A 26021-nucleotide genomic window follows, 5' to 3' on the forward strand; every position below is an offset into this window, starting at 1 on the left:
AGAGCTGTTCTCTATTGACAGGCCTTTCAGGGGAGTTGCTTATTTTAATGGTAGACTATAACTGTAACCATGTCTGTTTTTAGTCAGTTTGTATCTAATTCTGCAGCAGAAAATAAAACTTTCCCAGTTCCCTGCTGCTCCTGCTTGCCCTCTCCCCTCTCATCTTCTCTCATCTTCTCTCTCTCTCTCTCTCTCTCTCTCTCTCTCTCTCTCTCTCTGTCTCTCTCTGTCTCTCTCTGTCTCTCTCTGTCTCTCTCTCTCTCTCTCTCTCTCTCTCTCTCTCTCTCTCTCTCTCTCTCAATGAGTTAAGATGGTGTCATTTTCCCCTAAATGCTGAATCAATCCCAGCTAGGCCCTGTAATAGCCAGGGCTAATGAGTGTCTGACCCAGCTGCATCCTAGCTAGCTGCCTCCCAGTCCCAGCTCACGCCGGCAGAGATAGAAGAGCCGTAGGAGAACAAGCACATTGAGAAACACTTCAATAAGTGCATAGACGACGTTGTACGCACATATCCCAACCAGAAGTCATGGATGACAGGCAACATCCGCACCGAGCTAAAGGCTAGAACCATCAAACAGGCAAAGCGTCAATACATGACTAAGATTGAACACCGGCTCTGACGCTCGTCGGATGTGGCAGGGCTTGCAAAATATTACGGACTACAAAGGGAAACCCAGTCGCAACCTGCCCAGTGATGCAAGCCTACCAGACAAGCTAAATGCCTTTTATGCTCGCTTCGAGGCAAGCAACACTGAAGCATGCATGAAAGCACCAGCTGTTCTGGACGACTGTGTGCTCACGCTCTCCGTAGTCGATGTGAGCAAGACCTTTAAACAAGTCAACATTCACAAGGCCGCAGAGCCAGACGGATTACCAGGACGTGTACTCAGAGCATGCACGGACCAAATGTGTTCACTGACATTTTCAACCTCTCCCTGACCGAGTCTGTAATACCTACATGTTTCAAGCGGACCACCATAGTCCCTGTACCCAAGAAGCAAAGTTAACCTGCCTAAATGACTGCCGCCCCATAGCACTCACGTCGGTAGCCATGAAGTGCTTTGAAAGGCTGGTCATGCCTCACATCAACACCATCATCCCAAAAACCCTAGACCCACTCCAACAGATCCACAGACGACGCAAGCTCAATCGCACTCCACACTGCCCTTTCCTACCTGGACACAAGGAACACTTATGTGAAAATGCTGTTCATTGACTACTTCTCAGCGTTCAACACCGTAGGGCCCACAATGCTCATCACTACGCTAAAGACCCTGGGACTAAACACCTCCCTCTGCAACTGGATCCTGGACTTCCTGACGGGCCGCCCCCAGGTGATAAGGGTAGGCAACAACACATCTGCCACGCTGATCCTCTACATGTGGGCCCCTGAGGGGTGCGTGCTTAGTCCCCTCCTATACTCCCTTTTCACCCACGACTGCATGGCCAGCACGACTCCAACACCATCATTAAGTTTGCTGATGACACAACATTGGTTGGCCTGATCACCAACAACGATGAGACAGACAATAAGGAGGTCAGAGACCTGGCAGTGTGGTGCCAGGACAAAAATCTCTCCCTCAACGTGAACAAGACAAAGGAGCTGATCGTGGACTATAGGAAAAGGAGGACCGAACACATCCCCATTCACATCGACGGGGCTGTAGTTGAGCGGGTTGAGAGTTTCAAGATCCTTGGTGTCCACATCAACAACAAACTATTATGGTCCAAACACACCAAGACAGTCGTGAAGAGGGCATGACAACACCCTTTCCCCCTCGGGAGACTGAAAAGATTTGACATGAGTCCCCAGATCCTCAAAAAGATCTACAGCTGCACCATCGAGAGCATCCTGACCGGTTGCATCACCGCCTGGTATGCCAACTGCTCGGCAACCGACCGCAAGGCACTACATCACTTGGGCCAAGCTTCCTGCCATCCAGGACCTATATACTAGGCAGTGTCAGAGGAAGGCCCAAAAAATTGTCAATGACTCCAGTCACCCAAGTCATAGACTGTTCTCTCTGCTACCGCACGGCAAGCGGTACCGGAGCGCCAAGTCTAGGTCCAAAAGGCTCCTTAGCAGCTTCTACCCCCAAGCCATAAGACTGCTGAACAAGAATCAAATGGCCCCCCCTTTTGTTTTTACACTGCTGCTACTCGCTGTTTATTATGTATGCATAGTCACTTTACCCCTACCTACTTGTACAAATTATCTCAACTAACTCCCGCCACATTGACTCGGTACCGGTAGCCCCTGTATATTTGTATATTTAGTAAATATTTTCTTAACTTTATTTCTTGAATCGCATTGTTGGTTAAGGGCCCATATGTAAGCATTTCACGGTAAGGTAATCAATTCAAAATAAAAATGTATTTGTCACATGCGCCGAATACAACAGGTTTCAAATACATTTTTATTTTATTTTGATTTCACACTCATCACATACACTGCTGCTACTCTGTTTATTATCTATCCTGATTGCCTAGTCACTTTTACCCCTACTGTACCTACATGTACAGTGTTTCTGTCAGTATTCAGACCCCTTGACTTTTTACACATTTTGTTACGTTACAGCCTTATTGTAAAATTGATTGAATAGTTTGTTTCCTCATCAATCTGCATCAATAACCCATGACAAATTTTAGAATAGTTTTGCCAATTTATAGAAAATAATAATAAAACTGAAATATCACATTTACATAAGTATTCAGACCCTTTACTCAGTACTTTGTTGAAGCACCTTTGGTAACGATTACAGCCTCAAGTCTTCTTGGGTATGACACTACAAGCTTGCCACACCTGTATTTGGGGAGTTTCTCCCATTCTTGTCTGCAGATCCTCTCAAGCTCTGTCAGGTTGGATGGGGAGTGTTGCTGCACAGCTATTTTCAGGTCTCTCCAAAGATGTTTGATCGGGTTGAAGTCCGGGTTCTGGGTGGGCCACTAACACGGAACCCAAACCGGCTGCGCGCGTGCGCCATCGTGCGCTATCGTGCACCAAACGCGATCACGCAGGTTAAAATAATCAAACTAACTCTGAACCAATGACATTCATTTCGGGACAGGTCAAAAGCATTAAACATGTATGGCAATTTAGCTAGTTAGCTTGCACTTGCTAGCTAATTTGTCCTATTTAGCTAGCTTGCTGTTGCTAGCTAATTTGTCCTGGGATATAAACATTGAGTTGTTATTTTACCTGAAATGCACAAGGACCTCTACTCCGACAATTAATCCACACATAAAACGGCCAACCGAATCGTTTCTAGTCATCTCTCCTCCTTATAGGCTTTTTCATCTTTGAACTTATATGGTGATCGGCATCTAAACTTTCATTGTATTACCACGACGACCGGCAAAACAGTTCGTCTTTCAATCACCCACGTGGGTATAACTAATGAGGAGAAGGCACGTGGGTACCTGCTTCTATAAACCAATGAGGAGATGGGAGAGGCAGGACTTGCAGCGCGATCTGCATCAGAAATAGGAGTTCTATTTTAACCCTTGGCATGGCAGACGCGAGCAGTGTGGGTGCAATAATTGAATAACATGGATTTCTACATTTATTTTGCGACGCTTGCATACGCGACGTGTCTGGTCAGCATGTAAAGGACATTCAGAGACTTGTCCCAAAGCCACTCCTGCATTGTCTTGGCTGTGCGCTTAGGGTCGTTGTCCTGTTGGAAGGTGAACCTTTGCCCCAGTCTGAGGTCCGGAGCACTCTGGAGCAGGTTTTCATCAAGGATCTCTCTGTACTTTGCTCTGTTTACTCATCTTTGTCTCGATCCTGACTAGTCTCCCAGTCGCTGCAGCTGAAAAACATCCCCACAGCATGATGCTGCCACCACCATGCTTCACCATAGGGATGATGCCATGTTTCCTCCAGACGTGACGCTTGGCATTCAGGCCAAATAGTTCAATCTTGGTTTCATCAGACCAGAGAATCTTGTTTCTCATGGTCAGAGAGTCCTTTAGGTGCCTTTTGGCAAACTCCAAGCGGGCTGTCATGTGCCTTTTACTGAGGAGTGGCTTCCGTCTGGCCACTCTACCATAAAGGCCTGATTGGTGGATTGCTGCAGAGATGGTTGTCCTTCTGGAAGGTTCTCCCATCTCCACAGAGGAACTCTAGAGCTCTGTCAGAGTGAACATCGGGTTCTTGGTCACCTCCCTAACTAAGGCCCTTCTCCCCCGTTTGCTCAGTTTAGCCTGGCGGCCAATCCTGTCTCGGAGCTCTACGGACAATTCAACTGTGTGTGTGTGTGTGTGTGTGTGTGTGTGTGTGTGTGTGTATTTATATATACAGTTGAAGTCGGAAGTTTACATACACTTAGATTGGAGTCATTAAAACTTGTTTTTCAAACTCTCCACAAATTTCTTGTTAACAAATTATAGTTTTGGCAAGTCGGTTAGGACATCTACTTTGTGCATGACACAAGTAATTTTTCCAACAATTGTTTACAGACAGATTATTTAGCTTATAATTCACTGTATCACAATTCCAATGGGTCAGAAGTTTACATACACTAAGTTCACTGTGCCAGCTTAGAAAATTCTAGAAAATAATGTCATGGCTTTAGAAGCTTCTGATAGGCTGATTGACATAATTTCATTCAATTGGAGGTGTACCTGTGGATGTATTTCAAGGCCTACCTTCAAACTCAGTGCCTCATGGGAAAATCAAAAGAAATCAGCCAAGACCTCAGAAAAAATTTGTAGACCTCCACAAGTCTGGTTCATCCTTGGGAGCAATTTCCAAACGCCTGAAGGTACCACGTTCATCTGTACAAACAATAGTACGCAAGTATAAACACCATGGGACCACACAGCCGTCATACTGCTCAGGAAGGAGACGCGTTCTGTCTCCTAGAGATGTACGTACTTTGGTGCAAAAAGGGCAAATCAATCCCAGAACAACCGCAAAGGACCTTGTGAAGATGCTGGAGGAAACAGGTACAAAAGTATCTATATCCACAGTAAAACGAGTCCTGTATCGACATAACCTGAAAGGCAACTCAGCAAGGAAGAAGCCACTGCTCTTAAACCGGCATAATAAAGCCAGACTACTGTTTACAACTGCACATGGGGACAAAGATCGTATTTTTTTGAGAAATGTCCTCTGGTCTGATGAAACAAAAATAGACCTGTTTGGCTGTAATGACCATCGCTATGTTTGGAGGAAAAAAGGGGGAGGCTTGCAAGCTGAAGAACACCATCCCAACCGTGAAGCACGGGGGTGGCAGCATCATGTTGTGGGGGTGCTTTGCTGCAGGAGGGACTGGTGCACTTCACAAAATAAATGGCATCATAAGGGAGGAATATTATGTGGATTTATTGAAGCAACATCTCAAGACATCAGTCAGGAAGTTAAAGCTTGGTTGCAAATGGGTCTTCCAAGTGGACAATGACCCCAAACATACTTCCAAAGTTGTGGCAAAATGGATTAGGACAACTAAGTCAAGGTATTGGAGTGGCCATCACAAAGCCCTGACCTCAAACCTATGGAACATTTGTGGGCAGAACTGAAAAAGCATGTGCGAGCATGGAGGCCTACAAACCTGACTCAGTTACACCAGCTCTGTCAGGAGGAATGGGCCAAAATTCACCCAACTTTTTGTGGGAAGCTTGTGGAAGGCTACCCGAAATGTTTGACCCAAGTTAAACAATTTAAAGGCAATGCTACCAAATACTAATTGAGTGTATGTAAACTTCTGACCCACTGGGAATGTGATGAAAGAAAGGCTAAAATAAATCATTCTCTACTATTATTCTGACATTTCACATTCTTAAAATAAAGTGGTGATCCTAACTGACCTAACACAGGGAATTATTAGTAGGAATAAATGTCAGGAATTGTGAAAAACTGAGTTTAAATGCATTTGGCTATGGTGTATGTAAACTTTCGACTTCAACTGTACACACACACACACACACACACACACACACACACACACACACACACACACACACACACACACACACACACACACACACACACACACACACACACACACACACACACACACACACACACACACACACACACACACACACACACACACACGTACGTACGTGCTCAGTCCAATGTTCTAGAGATTTTCAGTGTCTTTTCTAGTATTTTAAATTATCTGTCTATGTAATATCATAATACCTGCCAAGAATGACTGATGCAGTTATATTGCACACTTCACATGTTATACCCGTGTGTGTGTGTGAAGGATCCACATGATACCTTTAAGGCAGAAAAATACAAAGGAGAGTTGACTGTGGGTTATTAATTTTAATTTTAAATACGTTTCAGATAAGGCTCCTCTCTCCCATTTTCTTCCACCCCACCTCGCCCTGTTTTTCTCCTCTTTCCCTCTATTCCTTTCTCTTTCTAAAACACTGGAGCTAGATAAGGGATAAGCAGCATCTCCATGGCAACAGTGTCTTAATGAAAGCAACAAGCATGACCCCAAGGCTGTGTCTCTGAATCAAGGACAATAGAAGGGCGTGTGACCCCAAGGCTGTGTCTCTGAATCAAGGACAATAGAAGGGCGTGTGACCCCAAGGCTGTGTCTCTGAATCAAGGACAATAGAAGGGCGTGTGACCCCAAGGCTGTGTCTCTGAATCAAGGACAATAGAAGGGCGTGTGACCCCAAGGCTGTGTCTCTGAATCAAGGACAATAGAAGGGCGTGTGACCCCAAGGCTGTGTCTCTGACTCTTCAGTGAAGTCAGAATTCTGTTGACTCTCTGGTCTTGCCTGCTCTCTAGAGTCAGACAACAGAAAGGATGGTGATAGACACTGGATTGGTCTGTTTTACACACACCAACCGTGGTCTGTTATTTGCTCTATTTTAAGCGGTCAGCTCCATGTGTCTGGTGGCATTGGCTTCACAGCCCTTGAAGTTAAGCAGAGGTTGCTATGGTTACCCTGAATGTGAAAAACATTCCCCTCTCCCCTGGTTCCCTGCCCAGTAATAAATCTTAACCTCTGACGCCCCCCCATGATTTTCATCTAATGTCATGTCATTCCCATGATGCCTCTGGCCTAATGACTGTCATGCTGGAGTGTCAGCACTGGACACCTGCCCCTGTCTTTCTGTTCTGTGAAGAGGGGTCATCCCCATCATCCTGTATCCATCTCTGTGCACTCCTATCTGGGAGTATGATCAGTGCACAGACAGCCTCTTCTCTCCAGGGTTCTGTGGGTCCGTCAGAGTGAACACCCTCAATCTGAAAACACACCCATTCATGTTCGATTTGGACTCTGTCACCATTTATCTTTGAAAGCGATAACTCATCAGTGTGTCAAAGTGTTACGAGAGTGGAAATCGTTATCTCTGCAGCCTCGGTTGAACTGTGATCAAAGTACGTCCGTGTCGTGTACTAGTGCTCTCCGGACAGTCGCTCTTGTTCGCTGTAAATCACGTTTTTTTGGGGGGGAAAACTACAGAAACGGTTTCAGAGATGAAGGTGGAAAAAACTCAAAGGAAGGAGTTCCTGGAGAATATCAGTGTTCTGCAATGGATATGGAGCTTCCTCCTGTTAGGTCCGGTTTGTATTGGATTGATGGTGTACCTTCTGTTGACTTGTCTGTGGCCGCTGCCTGTTCTCTACCTCATCTGGCAGTTGATGGACTGGCACACACCTGAAAGAGGAGGCAGGAGAAGTTCTTTTGTGAGAAACTGGAAAGTGTGGAATCACGTTAGGGACTACTTTCCAATGAAGTTAGTGAAAACAGCGGAGTTGAACCCAAACGAGAACTACATCTTAGGGTGTCATCCTCATGGGGTGTTGAGTATCGGAGCCTTTGCCTCTTTTAGCACCGAGGCCTGTGGCTTTATGGACCTCTTTCCTGGGGTGCGCTCCTGCCTCTGCATCCTGGGTGGCCTCTTCAAGATCCCCCTCTACAGGGAATATGCCATGGCCACAGGTTGTTTTCCAGTCAGCAAGCCCAGTCTAAAGCACCTTCTGTCTAATAGTGGACAAGGCAATGCGGTGGTGATTGTGATAGGGGGCGCTGCTGAGTCACTGTTGAGCCTGCCTGGGGTTAACACTGTGGTAATGAGACAGAGGAAAGGCTTCGTCCGGGTGGCCCTGGAGTTTGGGGCTAACCTGGTGCCCGTCTACTCGTATGGGGAGAACAATATTTTCCGCCAGGTGATCTTCTCAGAGGGGAGTGTGGGCTGGAGGTTCCAACAACTCTTTAAGAAGATCATGAGCTTTTCCCCGTGTCTGTTTGTAGGTGAACGCTGGTTCTGGATGCCTTACCACTGCCCGGTCACCACTGTAGTGGGTAGTCCTATCCCAGTACCTAAGAGGCCTTTTCCCACTCAGGAGGAGGTGGACCATTATCATGGCCTCTACATGGAATCCCTGGTCAAGCTCTTCAATGAACACAAGGCTAGCTGTGGACTCTCAGACAGCCACGAGCTGCAGATCGTATAGACCAGTCATTTAAACTGCTCCCCACGAGGACAATGTGAATGATACTGTAGCCTATTGATCTCCACACTGAGACTACTTCAATCCACACATTCCAACTAGAGGATCTGATTCAGAGATGTCCCAAATCATTGATCCTTGGATTACCCAAGCTGCCTGGCTACTAGCTTTTTACTAGTAAGAGTAAACTAAAACCCCACGCACTTTGGTCAGATGTTGTTTACGTAGTCTGTCCACCAGATATTACTTTAAGAATGACTACATCGGAATAGTGCATGCGCTTAATATGTAATAATTTAACCATCATTTAACCATCATTTAACCATTATTTAACCTTCATTTAACCATTATTAAACAGGTTCAAATTCAGCTCATTCTCCATTTCATAAAAAACAATGATTGATTGTGTGACTTAGGATTGATTTAGAAACACTGGGCCGACATGTTGAGTACAATCTGCCTCCCTGACCCAAAGATCAGCTAACTGAACCACACACACACACACACACACACACACACACACACACACACACTTCAATATTATAGAGGCATTTGAGCTGCTAGTCCAAAAGGAAGAACACGCTCAACATTATGATTGTCATGTCATGTCATTCCCATGATGCCTCTGGCCTAATGACTGTCATGCTGGAGTGTCAGCACTGGACACCTGCCCCTGTCTTTCTGTTCTGTGAAGAGGGGTCATCCCCATCATCCTGTATCCATCTCTGTGCACTCCTATCTGGGAGTATGATCAGTGCACAGACAGCCTCTTCTCTCCAGGGTTCTGTGGGTCCGTCAGAGTGAACACCCTCAATCTGAAAACACACCCATTCATGTTAAACGTGACAGAGTCCAAATCTATCTTTGAAAGCGATAACTCATCAGTGTGTCAAAGTGTTACGGGAGTGGAAGAAATCGTTATCTCTGCAGCCTCGGTTGAACTGTGATCAAAGTACGACAATGCGTGGTAAAATTGCACACGCAATTATTGAAATATGAAACGAAATCCTTGTCATCTGATCCATCATTACAATGTGTTTTAAATAATTGTTTGGTCTCACCGTCGTTAATTTACTGTTAAACAGCTGTAGTTTGTCTTTGGCTCTTCTAGATTTCCTCTGAGGGTTTTGTTGCAAGTCTTATTCTCCTTATTCCAGATATTTAAATGTCCTCCGTCTCAGTGCGTGTGTATGACTTAGATACCTTAGCCAACCAGTTTAAACAGATTACTCTAACCATTTACACAACACAGTAACACAATGCTGGAAATGCATAAAACACCCCCAACACCTCAGTAAGGCACAATGTATAGGTATTATATTGAATGTATTAGTCTCATTGAACCAGATATACCATCCCACGGTTAGCAGTCATTCTCTAAGTTCTTTAGTCTATGGTCAGAGCATGTACTTTATATATATATATATATTCCTTCACATCAGGAAATGTGTTGATATGGGGGACATGTTGCTGTTAAGATTAAAGTCCTATACAGCCATTCTGATTAGTGTATGATATCTATTAACATGTTACATTAATGAATAAATCCTAATAAAGATTAGCCTCAATCACTGTTTTCAACACATCTGCTGGCACCTAAATACATTGCTTTACCAACCCCCCCCCCCCCCCCCCTTTTTTTTTCTCCACATTTTCGTGATTTACAATCTTGTCTCATCGCTGCAACTCCAGAGGTCTGCCTCTCTTGTAGAACTGAACTCAGCTCACAATGAAAGTTAATGATAGAGAAAACACTGGAAGACAATACACAAATCCTCTTCACGTCAACTGGTAGGAGTGGCCTGCCAGGTAGGATGCAATCCAAGAGTGTGCAGAGCCTGAGACGCCCAGCACTGAGAGAGTGGAGAGGATTATCTGATCGTTCACGGTGTCAAAGGCAGAGGATAGATCTAGGAGGATGAGAACAGAGGAGAGAGAGTCAGCTTTGGCAGTTCGTAGATACGCCGTGACACAGAGAAGAGCAGTCTTGGTTGAGTGACTCGTCTTGAAGCCAGACTGGTTAGGGTCAACAAGAGCGTTCTGAGAGAGATAGTGAGAGAGTTGGTCAGAGACATCCCGTTCAAGTATTTTGGAAAGAAAAGAAAGATGGGATACCGGACTGTAGTTTGATGTCAGAGCAGTTGAGTGTTGGTTTCTTGAGGAGGGGAGCAACTAGAGGGACATTTTGAAGTCAGAGGGATGCAGCCAGTGGTCAGGGATGAGGGATGTGAGGAATGGGAGAAGGTCTCCAGAGATGGTCTGGAGGAGGGGATGGAGCCTAGCGGGCAGGTTGTTGGGCGGCCAGACTTCACTAGTCGCAGGATTTTAACTGGAGAGAGAGGGGAGAAAGCGGTCAAGGTGTAGGTTAGTTCTGTGTGAGTGGGACCAGTGGACTTAATATGCTGAGTGAATGAGAAGCGGATGTCATCAACCTTTCATTTCAAAGTGGTTGACAAAGTCGTCAGCAGAGATGAAAGAGGAGGAGGAGGAGGAGGAATAAGGAGGGAGGGGGTGGAGGAATAAGGAGGGAAGAGGAGGAATAAGGAGGGAAGAGGAGGGGGTGGAGGAATAAGGAGGGAGGAGGAGGGGGTGGAGGAATAAGGAGGGAGGAGAAGGGGGTGGAGGAATAAGGAGGGAGGAGAAGGGGGTGGAGGAATAAGGAGGGAGGGAGAAGGTGGGAAAAGAGTTTCCTAGGGTTAGAAAGTGTCTTCGGCAGCGGATACAGAGGACGAGAAGGTAGCGAGTAGGGAGTGGAAGGATGATGAGTCCTACGGAAGTTTAGTTTTCCGTCAATTTTCGCTCAGCTGCCCGCAGCCCTGTTTTGTAAGCTTGCAATGAGTCACTCAGCCACGGAACAGGAGGGGAGAGCCGAGCCGGCCGGGAGGAAAGGGGAGTGCGAGTCTTAGGATGAGGAAAGGGAGGAGAGTAGGATTGAAGAGGCAGAATCAGGAGGCAGGAGAGAGAGATATGATAGAAGAGGAGAGAGTAGTGGGAGAGAGAGAGAGAGAGAGAGAGAGCGAAGATTGCGACGGCACATGACCGGCTGGGTAGGAGCTGAGTGGGTAGGGTTGGAGGAAAGGAGACAGAAAAGGGAACAAAGTAGTGATCAGAGACCTGGAGGGGGGTTACAGTGAGATTAGTAGGAGAACAGAGACCTGGAGGGGGGTTACAGTGAGATTAGTAGGAGAACAAAGACCTGGAGGGGGGTTACAGTGAGATTAGTAGGAGAACAGAAAACTGGATGGGGGTTACTGTGAGATTAGTAGGAGAACAGAGACCTGGAGGGGGTTACAGTGAGATTAGTAGGAGAACAGAGACCTGGAGGGGGGTTACAGTGAGATTAGTAGGAGAACAGAGACCTGGAGGGGGGTTACAGTGAGATTAGTAGGAGAACAGAGACCTGGAGGGGGTTACAGTGAGATTAGTAGGAGAACAGAGACCTGGAGGGGGGTTACAGTGAGATTAGTAGGAGAACAGAGACCTGGAGGGGGGTTACAGTGAGTTTAGTAGGAGAACAGAGACCTGGAGGGGGGTTACAGTGAGATTAGAAGGAGAACAGAGACCTGGAGGGGTGTTACAGTGAGATTAGTAGGAGAACAGAGACCTGGAGGGGGGTTACAGTGAGATTAGTAGGAGAACAAAGACCTGGAGGGGGGTTACAGTGAGATTAGTAGGAGAACAGAGACCTGGAGGGGGGTTACAGTGAGATTAGTAGGAGAACAGAGACCTGGAGGGGGGTTACAGTGAGATTAGTAGGAGAACAGAGACCTGGAGGGGGATTACAGTGAGATTAGTAGGAGAACAGAGACCTGGAGGGGGGTTACAGTGAGATTAGTAGGAGAACAGAGACCTGGAGGGGGGTTACAGTGAGTTTAGTAGGAGAACAGAGACCTGGAGGGGGGTTACAGTGAGATTAGAAGGAGAACAGAGACCTGGAGGGGTGTTACAGTGAGATTAGTAGGAGAACAGAGACCTGGAGGGGGGTTACAGTGAGATTAGTAGGAGAACAAAGACCTGGAGGGGGGTTACAGTGAGATTAGTAGGAGAACAGAGACCTGGAGGGGGTTACAGTGAGATTAGTAGGAGAACAGAGACCTGGAGGGGGGTTACAGTGAGATTAGTAGGAGAACAGAGACCTGGAGGGGGGTTACAGTGAGATTAGTAGGAGAACAGAGACCTGGAGGGGGGTTACAGTGAGATTAGTAGGAGAACAGAGACCTGGAGGAGGGTTACAGTGAGATTAGTAGGAGAACAGAGACCTGGAGGGGGGTTACAGTGAGATTAGTAGGAGAACAGAGACCTGGAGGGGGGTTACAGTGAGATTAGTAGGAGAACAGAGACCTGGAGGGGGTTACAGTGAGATTAGTAGGAGAACAGAGACCTGGAGGGGGGTTACAGTGAGATTAGTAGGAGAACAGAGACCTGGAGGGGGGTTACAGTGAGATTAGTAGGAGAACAGAGACCTGGAGGGGGGTTACAGTGAGTTTAGTAGGAGAACAGAGACCTGGAGGGGGATTACAGTGAGATTAGCAGGAGAACAGAGACCTGGAGGGGGGTTACAGTGAGTTTAGTAGGAGAACAGAGACCTGGAGGGGGGTTACAGTGAGATTAGTAGGAGAACAGAGACCTGGAGGAGGGTTACAGTGAGATTAGTAGGAGAACAGAGACCTGGAGGGGGGTTACAGTGAGATTAGTAGGAGAACAGAGAACTGGAGGGGGGTTACAGTGAGATTAGTAGGAGAACAGAGACCTGGAGGGGGGTTACAGTGAGATTAGTAGGAGAACAGAGACCTGGAGGGGGATTACAGTGAGATTAGTAGGAGAACAGAGACCTGGAGGAGGTTACAGTGAGATTAGTAGGAGAACAGAGACCTGGAGGGGGGTTGCAGTGAGATTAGTAGGAGAACAGAGACCTGGAGGGGGGTTGCAGTGAGATTAGTAGGAGAACAGAGACCTGGAGGAGGGTTACAGTGAGATTAGTAGGAGAACAGAGACCTGGAGGAGGGTTACAGTGAGATTAGTAGGAGAACAGAGACCTGGAGGGGGGTTACAGTGAGATTAGTAGGAGAACAGAGACCTGGAGGGGGGTTACAGTGAGATTAGTAGGAGAACAGAGACCTGGAGGAGGTTACAGTGAGATCAGTAGGAGAACAGAGACCTGGAGGAGGGTTACAGTGAGATTAGTAGGAGAACAGAGACCTGGAGGGGGTTACAGTGAGATTAGTAGGAGAACAGAGACCTGGAGGGGGGTTACAGTGAGATTAGTAGGAGAACAGAGACCTGGAGGAGGTTACAGTGAGATCAGTAGGAGAACAGAGACCTGGAGGGGGGTTACAGTGAGATTAGTAGGAGAACAGAGACCTGGAGGGGGGTTACAGTGAGATTAGTAGGAGAACAGAGACCTGGAGGGGGTTACAGTGAGATCAGTAGGAGAACAGAGACCTGGAGGGGGGTTACAGTGAGATTAGTAGGAGAACAGAGAGCTGGAGGGGGGTTACAGTGAGATTAGTAGGAGAACAGAGACCTGGAGGGGGTTACAGTGAGATCAGTAGGAGAACAGAGACCTGGAGGGGGGTTACAGTGAGATTAGTAGGAGAACAGAGAGCTGGAGGGGGGTTACAGTGAGATTAGTAGGAGAACAGAGACCTGGAGGGGGGTTACAGTGAGATCAGTAGGAGAACAGAGACCTGGAGGAGGTTACAGTGAGATTAGTAGGAGAACAGAGAGCTGGAGGGGGGTTACAGTGAGATTAGTAGGAGAACAGAGACCTGGAGGGGGGTTACAGTGAGATTAGTAGGAGAACAGAGACCTGGAGGGGGGTTACAGTGAGATTAGTAGGAGAACAGAGACCTGGAGGGGGGTTACAGTGAGATTAGTAGGAGAACAGAGACCTGGAGGGGGGTTACAGTGAGATTAGTAGGAGAACAGAGACCTGGAGGAGGTTACAGTGAGATTAGTAGGAGAACAGAGAGCTGGAGGGGGGTTACAGTGAGATTAGTAGGAGAACAGAGACCTGGAGGGGGGTTACAGTGAGATTAGTAGGAGAACAGAGACCTGGAGGGGGGTTACAGTGAGATTAGTAGGAGAACAGAGACCTGGAGGGGGGTTACAGTGAGATTAGTAGGAGAACAGAGACCTGGAGGGGGGTTACAGTGAGATTAGTAGGAGAACAGAGACCTGGAGGGGGGTTACAGTGAGATTAGTAGGAGAACAGAGACCTGGAGGGGGGTTACAGTGAGATTAGTAGGAGAACAGAGACCTGGAGGGGGTTACAGTGAGATCAGTAGGAGAACAGAGACCTGGAGGAGGGTTACAGTGAGATTAGTAGGAGAACAGAGACCTGGAGGGGGTTACAGTGAGATCAGTAGGAGAACAGAGACCTGGAGGGGGGTTACAGTGAGATCAGTAGGAGAACAGAGACCTGGAGGAGGGTTACAGTGAGATTAGTAGGAGAACAGAGACCTGGAGGGGGTTACAGTGAGATCAGTAGGAGAACAGAGACCTGGAGGGGGGTTACAGTGAGATTAGTAGGAGAACAGAGACCTGGAGGGGGGTTACAGTGAGATTAGTAGGAGAACAGAGACCTGGAGGAGGGTTACAGTGAGATTAGTAGGAGAACAGAGACCTGGAGGAGGGTTACAGTGAGATTAGTAGGAGAACAGCCTCTAGTAAAGGTGAGGTCAAGAGTAATGCCTGACTTGTGAGTTGGAGGGGACTGGGAAAGGGTGAGGTCAAAAGAGGCAGGGGGGGAGAGAGAGTTGGAAAGAAATTAATCAAAGGCAGATGTCAGGGGGTTGAAGTTGCCAAGTACGAAGAGCGGTGAGCCATTGTCAGGATATTAGTTTATGACGTTGTTGATGCACCTCTCCAAGGTTACCTGGTGAGCGATAGGTGACAACAATGTTAAGCTTGAGTGGATAAGTGACAGTGAAAGCATGATATTCAAATGAGAATAGAGAACATCTCTCCTTCAGAGAAATGAGTAACGCTGTTGCGTCACCGTGACGACTACAGTTCCACAGCCCGTATTTATACATACTCTAGGCTACTATACTGGTGAACACTGCAGTCTTGCTGAAGACCACCCTGCAAATCCAACCCTTGCTTTATGGAAGGTTTTGCGAGCTGGTTGATAAAGTCTCGGGTTGGTGTGTGCCTGTGTGTGTTTGTTTGCCTGGGAAACAGGCTAACCCAGGGGAGGAGAGAAAAGGGAGGACGGGAGGAGGAGAGGAGAGAACACGTCTCCGGTTGCCAGGTCTTCCTCCGGTTGCCAGTCTGGTAGATCAGAGAGAGGGCCTCAGGCCATTTTATACCTGTGTATTTCCAGACCTCATTAAGGGCTGACTGGCTGGTGTCAGTCACTATTTCTGCTGTTACTGGGGGGAAAACAGCACTGAGTCTCTCATAAACCCCATAAGCTGCCAGTCTGTTTCTAGTCTCTTTAATATAGCCTGGGTACCAGTCTGTTTCTGGTCTCTTTAATATAGCCTGGGTACCAGTCTGTTTCTGGCCTCTTTAATATAGCCTGGGCACCAGTCTGTTTCTGGCCTCTTTAATATAGCCTGGGTACCAGTCTGTTTCTAGTCTCTTTAATATAGCCTGGGTGCCAGTCTGTTTCTAGTCTCTTTAATATAGCCTGGGTGCCAGTCTGTTTCTGGTCTCTTTATTATAGCCTGGGTACCAGTCTGTTTCTAGTCTCTTTAATATAGCCTGGGTGCCAGTCTGTTTCTGGTCTCTTTATTATAGCCTGGGTACCAGTCTGTTTCTGGCCTCTTTAATATAGCCTGGGTACCAGTCTGTTTCTGGTCTCTTTAATATAGCCTGGGTACCAGTCTGTTTCTGGCCTCTTTAATATAGCCTGGGTACCAGTCTGTTTCTGGTCTCTTTAATATAGCCTGGGTACCAGTCTGTTTCTGGTCTCTTTAATATAGCCTGGGTACCAGTCTGTTTCTGGCCTCTTTAATATAGCCTGGGTACCAGTCTGTTTCTGGCCTCTTTAATATAGCCTGGGTACCAGTCTGTTTCTGGTCTCTTTAATATAGCCTGGGTACCAGTCTGTTTCTAATCTCTTTAATATAGCCTGGGTGGCAGCCCTAAGCCTCTCCTCATAAACCCCAGAGGCTGCCAGTCTGTTTCTGCTCTCTTGCCATCTCTTTATGGAATTGTCATGCAAAACATTTTATTGGGCTTGACAATGACAATGGAGCAGGCAAAAGTACAAACAGATCTGGGACCAGGCTACTGCTACTGGGACCAGGCTACTGCTACTGGGACCAGGCTACTGCTACTGGGACCAGGATACTGTACTGCTACTGGGACCAGGTTACTGCTACTGGGACCAGGATACTGCTACTGGGACCTGGTTACTGCTACTGGGACCAGGATACTGCTACTGGGACCAGGATACTGCTACTGGGACCAGGATACTGCTACTGGGACCAGGTTACTGCTACTGGGACCAGGCTACTGCTACTGGGACCAGGTTACTGCAACTGGGACCAGGTTACTGCTACTGGGACCAGGTTACTGCTACTGGGACCAGGTTACTGCTACTGGGACCAGGTTACTGCTACTGGGACCAGGCTACTGCTACTGGGACCAAGCTACTGCTACTGGGACCAAGCTACTGCTACTGGGACCATGTTACTGCTACTGGGACCAGGTTACTGCAACTGGGACCAGGTTAGTGCTACTTGGACCAGGCTACTGCTACTGAGACCAGGCTTCTGTACTGCTACTGGGACCAGGCTACCGCTACTGTGACCAGGCTACTGTACTGCTACTGGGACCAGGTTACTGCTACTGGGACCAGGCTACTGCCACTGGGACCAGGCTACTGCTACTGGGACCAGGCTACTGCTACTGGGACCAGGTGTTACTGCTTCTGAGACCAGGCTACTGCTACTGGGACCAGGCTACCGCTACTGTGACCAGGCTACTGTACTGCTACTGGGACCAGGTTACTGCTACTGGGACCAGGCTACTGCCACTGGGACCAGGCTACTGCTACTGGGACCAGGCTACTGCTACTGGGACCAGGTGTTACTGCTTCTGAGACCAGGCTACTGCTACTGGGACCAGGCTACCGCTACTGGGACCAGGTTACCGCTACTGGGACCAGGTTACCGCTACTGGGACCAGGTTACCGCTACTGGGACCATGTTACTGCTACTGGGACCAGGTTACTGCTACTGGGACCAGGTTACTGCTACTGGGACCAGGCTACTGCTACTGGGACCAGGCTACTGCTACTGGGACCAGGCTACTGCTACTGGGACCATAGACTGCTGCTGAGACCAGGCTACTGCTACTGGGACCAAGCTACTGCTACTGAGACCAGGCTACTGCCACTGGGACCAGGCTACTGCCACTGGGACCAGGCTACTGCTACTGGGACCAGGCTACTGCTACTGAGACCAGGCTACTGCTACTGAGACCAGGCTACTGCTACTGAGACCAGGCTACTGCTACTGAGACCAGGCTACTGCTACTGGGACCAGGCTACTGCTACTGGGACCAGGTTACTGCTACTGAGACCAAGCTACTGCTACTGGGACCAGGATACTGCTAATCGGGCCAGGCTTGGCTTCCCCACAGCCCATAGCCCAGGGTTCGTCAACTAGGTGAGGCCTCGGGCCAAATTGTTTATGAGTTAACAGTCGGCGGGCCAGCACATATTTGCACAATTGTGTGTGATCCTCTCACAGTCCGCCCAGGTGGAGAATTCTCCTCCCTTGCTAAGAAAACGATACCCTCGTTGGATGAGGCCGCAATTCAAACTGAGTTGATTGAATACCAGACATCGAGCAAAATCAGGGATGTGCTCAGGAGTTCCGTGTTCTTGTGTGCGTTGTGGGTGGCATGCTCAGAGGAATACAGCACTATAAAGAAACTCGCATTTTATGTGCTAACAATGTTTGGATCGACTTACACGTGCGAGTCCTCATTTTCCTTTAGGAACACAATATAGACTGGCGACAGGAACCGGCTTTTACATAAGTCAATCGAGGACTGCCTGCGTACTAAAATCACATCCATCTCATCCGACATCCACAAGATTGTGTCCGAGGGGAAATGCAACTTTTCCCCTCGGATAAGTAAATGAGTGGCTTATTTAGTAAATACTAACATTATTGTAAGTGCTTATCAAAGTCTCAAGCTGACAGTATTTTCTGTTTGTTGTTTGGTTACTAGAGCAGGCTATCCCGAGACTCCCGATTATAGACAATCAGACATCGCCTTTTTTCCCCCTTAAATTATTGTTTTATGAAGGATGCTATATTTTTGTCCAGTTGCAATTGTTAGTAGTCTTAATAAATAAATAAATCCCACTTCTATTAGGCCTGATCTTTCTTAGTGTGAAAGATGCCGTTAAGCCTCATAGCCTACCTCAGCCCGTTGTTATTTTATAGGCCTCGGCTCGGGAAGAAATCCACTCCAATTAAGCACTCTTGTTGTTTGTGAAGTCAAATTTAAAACGAAGATTATTGTTGAAATGAATTACTCGACTGGTGTAGTTTTTCTCCATCTGTTGCTGTGCGCCACTTGCGTAACAAGTTAGATATATTTTCAGCACGAGGCGCTGTTCAGCCTCTTGCAGCCTATCTTGCACACCATAGCCTCTTGTCAGCCTCTTGTCAGACTCTTGTCAGCCTCTTGCAGCCTATCTTGCACACCATAGCCTCTTGTCAGCCTCTTGTCAGCCTCTTGCAGCTTAGGCTGTAAAACAGGAGGGTAATGTACAAGTGTATTGGTGTGTGATTTTAAAGGGACCAGTTATTGTGTGTCTGTTAGTGTACCAATAAGATAAGGTGTGTGTGTGTGTGTGTGTGTGTGTGTGTGTGTGTGTGTGTGTGTGTGTGTGTGTGTGTGTGTGTGTGTGTGTGTGTGTGTGTGTGTGTGTGTGTGTGTGTGTGTGTGTGTGTGTGTGTGTGTGTGTGTTGGGGTGTGTGTGTAGAGAGAGTCGGTGTTGGTGTGTGTGTGTGAGAGAGAGTCGGTGTCGGTGTGCCAAGAAGATAAGTATGGTGTGTGTGAGAGCCAGGAGTTGAGTCAAACATAATTAGGACTGGGCTGTGATGACAGAGACAGTCTAAACAGCTGAGCTCTGAGCTGTCTGCTGTTGGCACTGAGAGGACGGTGATTATCAGGCAGAAGCATGTCATCACATACTGTAGGACTCTGAACTTCAACCCTCTGTTATAGAGCCTACTTTAAGGCTGTCGTAAGCCTGACTTAACAGAAAGCTCTGTCATAGAGCTGTCGTAAGCCTGACTTAACAGATCGCTCTGTTATAGAGACTACTTTAGGCTGTCGTAAGCCTGACTTAACAGAAAGCTCTGTCATAGAGCTGTCGTAAGCCTGACTTAACAGAACGCTCTGTTATAGAGGCTACTTTAGGCTGACTTAACAGAACGCTGTGTTATAGAGGCTACTTTAGGCTGTCGTAAGCCTGACTTAACAGAATGCTCTGTTATAGAGCCTACTTTAAGGCTGTCGTAAGCCTGACTTAACAGAACGCTCTGTTATAGAGACTACTTTAGGATGTCATAAGCGTTTTACATAAACAACCCCGAGGTATGCGTTGTTGCAACGTGTGTATTATTGAACAGACCTTATGAAAATGCAACAACGAATGTCAATATATCCCAAAATGATGATATGGTGTAGTAAGACGTTGTCAGGGGAGGAGTGAGATTACCATGTTGAGATGCAGTGTTGCTGTCACCGATACTTCCCCCTCATCTTGTCACTCCTCGGGATGCGTCCCAAATGACACCCTGTTCCCCTGTATAGTGAAGTACTTTAGTAGTGCACTACGTAGGGAATAGGGTTTCATTTGGGATGCCGCCCTCCTCTCTTTCCCTTTTCTGTCTGGTCTTGTATCTCTCTAATGGTGAGGCTGATGAATAGGGAGTAGTGTTGGTTACAGCCATGTACAGTATATATATGGCTGATAATTAGGGAGTAGTGTTGGTTACAGCCATGCACAGTATATATATGGCTGATAATTAGGGAGTAGTGTTGGTTACAGCCATGCACCGTATATATATGGCTGATGAATAGGGAGTAGTGTTGGTTACAGCCATGCACCGTATATATATGGCTGATAATTAGGGAGTAGTGTTGGTTACAGCCATGCACAGTATATATATGGCTGATAATTAGGGAGTAGTGTTGGTTACAGCCATGCACACTATATATATGGCTGATGAATAGGGAGTAGTGTTGGTTACAGCCATGTACAGTATATATATGGCTGATAATTAGGGAGTAGTGTTGGTTACAGCCATGCACAGTATATATATGGCTGATAATTAGGGAGTAGTGTTGGTTACAGCCATGCACAGTATATATATGGCTGATGAATAGGGAGTAGTGTTGGTTACAGCCATGCACAGTATATATATGGCTGATGAATAGGGAGTAGTGTTGGTTACAGCCATGCACAGTATATATATGGCTGATAATTAGGGAGTAGTGTTGGTTACAGCCATGCACAGTATATATATGGCTGATGAATAGGGAGTAGTGTTGGTTACAGCCATGTACAGTATATATATGGCTGATAATTAGGGAGTAGTGTTGGTTACAGCCATGCACAGTATATATATGGCTGATGAATAGGGAGTAGTGTTGGTTACAGCCATGCACAGTATATATATGGCTGATGAATAGGGAGTAGTGTTGGTTACAGCCATGTACAGTATATATATGGCTGATAATTAGGGAGTAGTGTTGGTTACAGCCATGCACAGTATATATATGGCTGATGAATAGGGAGTAGTGCTGGTTACAGCCATGCACAGTATATATATGGCTGATGAATAGGGAGTAGTGCTGGTTACAGCCATGTACAGTATATGTGGCTGATGAATGGGGAGTAGTGTTGGTTACAGCCATGTACAGTATATGGCTGATGAATAGGGAGTAGTGTTGGTTACAGCTGCTCCTTGTCTGTCTGGATCGATTGTGGAGTGTAACAGACTGACAAGAGTCTGGCTAACTGTCTGTCTGGCTGGCTGGCTGCATGCTGTGTGTCTGTCTGGCTGGCTGCATGTCTGTCTGGCTGGCTGTATGTCTGGCTGGCTGGCTGATTGCATGCTGTGTGTCTGGCTGGCTGCATGTCTGGCTGGCTGCATGTCTGGCTGGCTGGCTGTATGTCTGTCTGGCTGACTGCATGCTGTGTGTCTGTCTGTCTGGCTGCATGTATGTCTGGCTGGCTGTATGTCTGGCTGGCTGCATGTCTGTCTGGCTGGCTGTATGTCTGTCTGGCTGACTGCATGCTGTGTGTCTGTCTGGCTGGCTGCATGTATGTCTGGCTGGCTGTATGTCTGGCTGGCTGGCTAGCTGGTTGACTGCATGCTGTCTGGCTGCATGTCTGGCTGGCTGACTGCATGCTGTGTGTCTGGCTGGCTGGCTGCATGCTGTGTGTCTGGCTGGCTGCATGTCTGGCTGGCTGGCTGACTGCATGCTGGCTGCATGTCTGGCTGGCTGCATATCTGGCTAGCTGGCTGACTGCATGCTGGCTGCATGTCTGGCTGGCTGCATGTCTGGCTGGCTGGCTGACTGGCTGACTGCATGCTGTGTGTCTGTCTGGCTGTCTGGCTGACTGCATGCTATGTGTCTGTCTGGCTGGCTGCATGTCTGGCTGACTGGCTGACTGCATGCTATGTGTCTGTCTGGCAGGCACTGGCCAATCATCTGGGAGAAGAAAAAAAGCTATTTAACCTATTCATTGATGGAAATACCAGTTGATGGAAATACATTTGACCGATCATGCTTACATGTCTATGGGTTAATTTGCATAATTTAGTCGAATAAAATTGTCACTTGTGTATATTCGTTATGTATCTTATTAATCACGTGCACAGCATACAGATACAGAGTCTTGGAGCGGAGAATCTGTCAGACAGATCTGTCAGACAGATTTCTTGTAGAAAATGCCAGTGAATGTTCTTTGAACAGCAGGAGGGGGCTTCAGATCTGTCAGAACCTGTCTGTCAGCATCTGTTTTTTATTTAAATTTTTTAAATTTCTATTTTTAAATCTTTAAATTTGAAATGTTATTTTTGTGATGTTTTTTCATTTTCTCTGGGTAACTTTAAAAAATATATATATATTCGTATTTATTTATTTTTTTAGCCCTTTTTCTCCACAATTTCGTGGTATCCAATTGGTAGTTACAGTCTTGTCCCATCGCTGCAACTCCCGTACGAACTTGGGAGAGGCGAAGGTCGAGAGCCGTGCGTCCTCCGAAACACGACCCAGCCAAGCCGCACTGCTTCTTGACACAATTCTCCGGAAGCCGGCCGCACCAATGTGTCGGAGGAAACACCGTACACCTGGCGACAGTGTCAGCGTGCACTGCGCCCGGCCCGCCACAGCAGTCGCTAGTGCGCGATGGGACAAGGACATCCCGGCCGGCCAAACCCTCCCCTAACCAGGACGACGCTGGGCCAATTGTGCACCGCCACCCATGGGTCTCCCGGTCGCGGCCGTCTGCGACAGAGCCTGGACTCGAACCCAGGATCTCTAGTGGCATGTGACACGTGGTGTGCCTTAGACCACTACACCACTCAGGAGTTGCGCATTCAATTCTAAATACAATAATGTGTTAAATTGTTTTTGGGCCGTGATTAAAAAGAGCTACTATTTGTATTTCTCAACTGGTAATTGAAGATCACTTCCCATTCGCCATTCAAATGCAACGGAAGGCAGGCTTCGTCAACGTGTCACACACCACTTTGCAACAAGCTGGAGGCATTTTCAAAACATATAGCTACTTCACTGTTTGAAACCTGAAGGTTTTACTACATATTATGAGGCATGTTTTACCTTGCTTACAAGTAGCCTAGGCCAATATCCGACCAACCATATCCGTGGAGGCAATTATTTTATAAAGACTTCCATCTGCCATTGAAACCAATAACCTATTTCTCTCATTTTCTATTGTTTTAAAAATTCTGCACTAATAATGTTCAGAAATAATAGTTTTTATCAACATTTTAAGGTCAACGTTCTGATCTGTTGCTTTTTACATGTTTCATATGTAACCTAGACCTAAAGCATTATTTGGCCACAGAGAATCATTAGCTTCCCCTTACAAAGTAATACGTTGTGGATTGTTTTAAATCGTGTAGCCTATAGCCAGAAGGAAAGGCTGCGGGCGTATCTCATATAGCCTATAGCCAGAAGGAAAGGCTGCAGGCGTATCTCATATAGCCTATAGCCAGAAGGAAAGGCTGCAGGCGTATCTCATATAGCCTATAGCCAGAAGGAAAGGCTGCGGGCGTATCTCATATAGCCTATAGCCAGAAGGAAAGGCTGCAGGCGTATCTCATATAGCCTATAGCCAGAAGGAAAGGCTGCGGGCGTATATCATATAGCCTATAGCCAGAAGGAAAGGCTGCAGGCGTATCTCATATAGCCTATAGCCAGAAGGAAAGTCTGCGGGCGTATCTCATATAGCCTATAGCCAGAAGGAAAGGCTGCAGGCGTATCTCATATAGCCTATAGCCAGAAGGAAAGGCTGCAGGCGTATCTCATATAGCCTATAGCCAGAAGGAAAGGCTGCAGGCGTATCTCATATAGCCATATAGCCATCCAAGATGGCGTAGCAGTCGGACGTGTGTTTGTATTGTCCTGTAGCGTGTAAATAGTAAATAGTAAATAGTCTTCGTATTTTTCGTATACATTTCGTATATATTTTAATTTCACTTTCCATCTAGGAACTGAATATACATTCCTACATTCCGCCTCACCCAATGTGGTACGGACCTGCTATTTTTTTATACTTTAGAACCGTAACCCCAAGCAGAAGCTAGCCAGATAACTAGCTACTAGCTAGTAGTCAGTTAGCCACTGCTGCGGTCTTCACCCTCAACTCGGACACAGCCAGCTTCAATACCGGGCCAATACCTGCCAGTCTGCAAGCGCGATATCAACCCAGAGCATATAGGACTGCTTTTTCTCTACCATATCACCGGATTCCTGACGCAAGCTCTGGACAATTACACCGTATCATCACAGCTAGCTAGCTGCAACCGAGTGGCTACTACTGGCTAACACCACTGTCCCGAAGCAAGCACCAGTTAGCCTTGAGCTAGCCTCGAGCTAGGCCCATCTGCCGGCTAGCTGCAAGCGCGATATCAACCCAGAGCATATAGGACTGCTTTCTCTCTACCACATCACCGGATTCCTGACGCAAGCTCTGGACAATTACACCGTATCATCACAGCTAGCTAGCTGCAACCGAGTGGCTACTACTGGCTAACACCACTGTCCCGAAGCAAGCACCAGTTAGCCTTGAGCTAGCCTCGAGCTAGGCCCATCTGCCGGCTAGCTGCAAGCGCGATATCAACCCAGAGCATATAGGACTGCTTTCTCTCTACCACATCACCGGATTCCTGACGCAAGCTCTGGATAATTACACCGTATCATCACAGCTAGCTAGCTGCAACCGAGTGGCTACTACTGGCTAACACCACTGTCCCGAAGCAAGCACCAGTTAGCCTTGAGCTAGCCTCGAGCTAGGCCCATCTGCCGGCTAGCTGCAAGCGCGATATCAACCCAGAGCATATAGGACTGCTTTTTCTCTACCACATCACCGGATTCCTGACGCAAGCTCTGGACAATTACACCGTATCATCACAGCTAGCTAGCTGCAACCGAGTGGCTACTACTGGCTAACACCTCTGTCCCGAAGCAAGCACCAGTTAGCCTTGAGCTAGCCTCGAGCTAGGCCCATCTGCCGGCTAGCTGAAGAGCTAGCGCCACTGCCACGAAGCTAGCACCAGTTAGCAAACACAATTCTACAATTCACAACCTCTCTTTCGCCATCGCCATCTGGCTTGGATTCTCTGTCGACACAACCACGTCTGAGCAGATCCCCTCCGTCTGAGCAGACCACCCCCCGGGCTACTAACTTTATACGCCGCGTGCTAGCTTAGTGGAGGCCTCCTCTGCTCCATCTACGGCTGCCCCCTGGACACTATGATCACTTGGCTACATAGCTGATGCATGCTTGACTGTCCATTAATTCACGGTACTCCATTCTGTTTATTTGTGTTTTACCTGTCGGCTCTGTGCTTTAACTCAGGATCTGTGTGTAGTTAATCCGACCCTCTCTGCCTAGTCGTCGCCATTTTTACCTGTTGTTGCTGTGTTAGACTAACACCCTGTTATTGCTGCTGTTATCTTACCTGTTGTTTTAGCTAGCTCTCCCAATCAAGACCTGCAATCACTTTATGCCTTATTGTATGTCTCTCTCAAATATCAATATGCCTTGCATACTGTTGTTCAGGCTAGTTTTCATTATCATTGTTTTGGTTTGCAATGGACCCTGTAGTTCCACTCTCCGTACCTCTGATACCCCCTTTGTCCCACCCCCCACACATGCGGTGACCTCACCCATTGAGACCAGCATGTCCAGAGATACAACCTCTCTTATCATCACCCAGTGCCTGGGCTTGCCTCCGCTGTACCCGCGCCCCTCCATACCCCTGTCTGCACATTATGCCCAGAATCTATTCTACCACGCCCATAAATCTGCTCCTTTTATTCTTTGTCCCCAACGCTCTAGGCGACCAGTTT

The 26021-nt window shown here is 47.3% G+C and overlaps 1 protein-coding gene and 1 pseudogene across 2 annotated transcripts in view; both read left to right on the forward strand.

Moving 5' to 3' along the window:
* Nucleotides 1-26021, forward strand: part of LOC139548399 (syntaxin-1A-like) — a 188009-nt gene that overhangs the window by 104464 nt on the left and 57524 nt on the right. The gene's annotated exons all lie outside the window — the stretch shown is intronic.
* LOC139548378 (diacylglycerol O-acyltransferase 2 pseudogene) lies at nucleotides 7296-10014 on the forward strand (annotated as a pseudogene).

The sequence above is a fragment of the Salvelinus alpinus genome, chromosome 21 (assembly GCF_045679555.1).
Source record: "Salvelinus alpinus chromosome 21, SLU_Salpinus.1, whole genome shotgun sequence".
Lineage (NCBI taxonomy): Eukaryota > Metazoa > Chordata > Actinopteri > Salmoniformes > Salmonidae > Salvelinus > Salvelinus alpinus.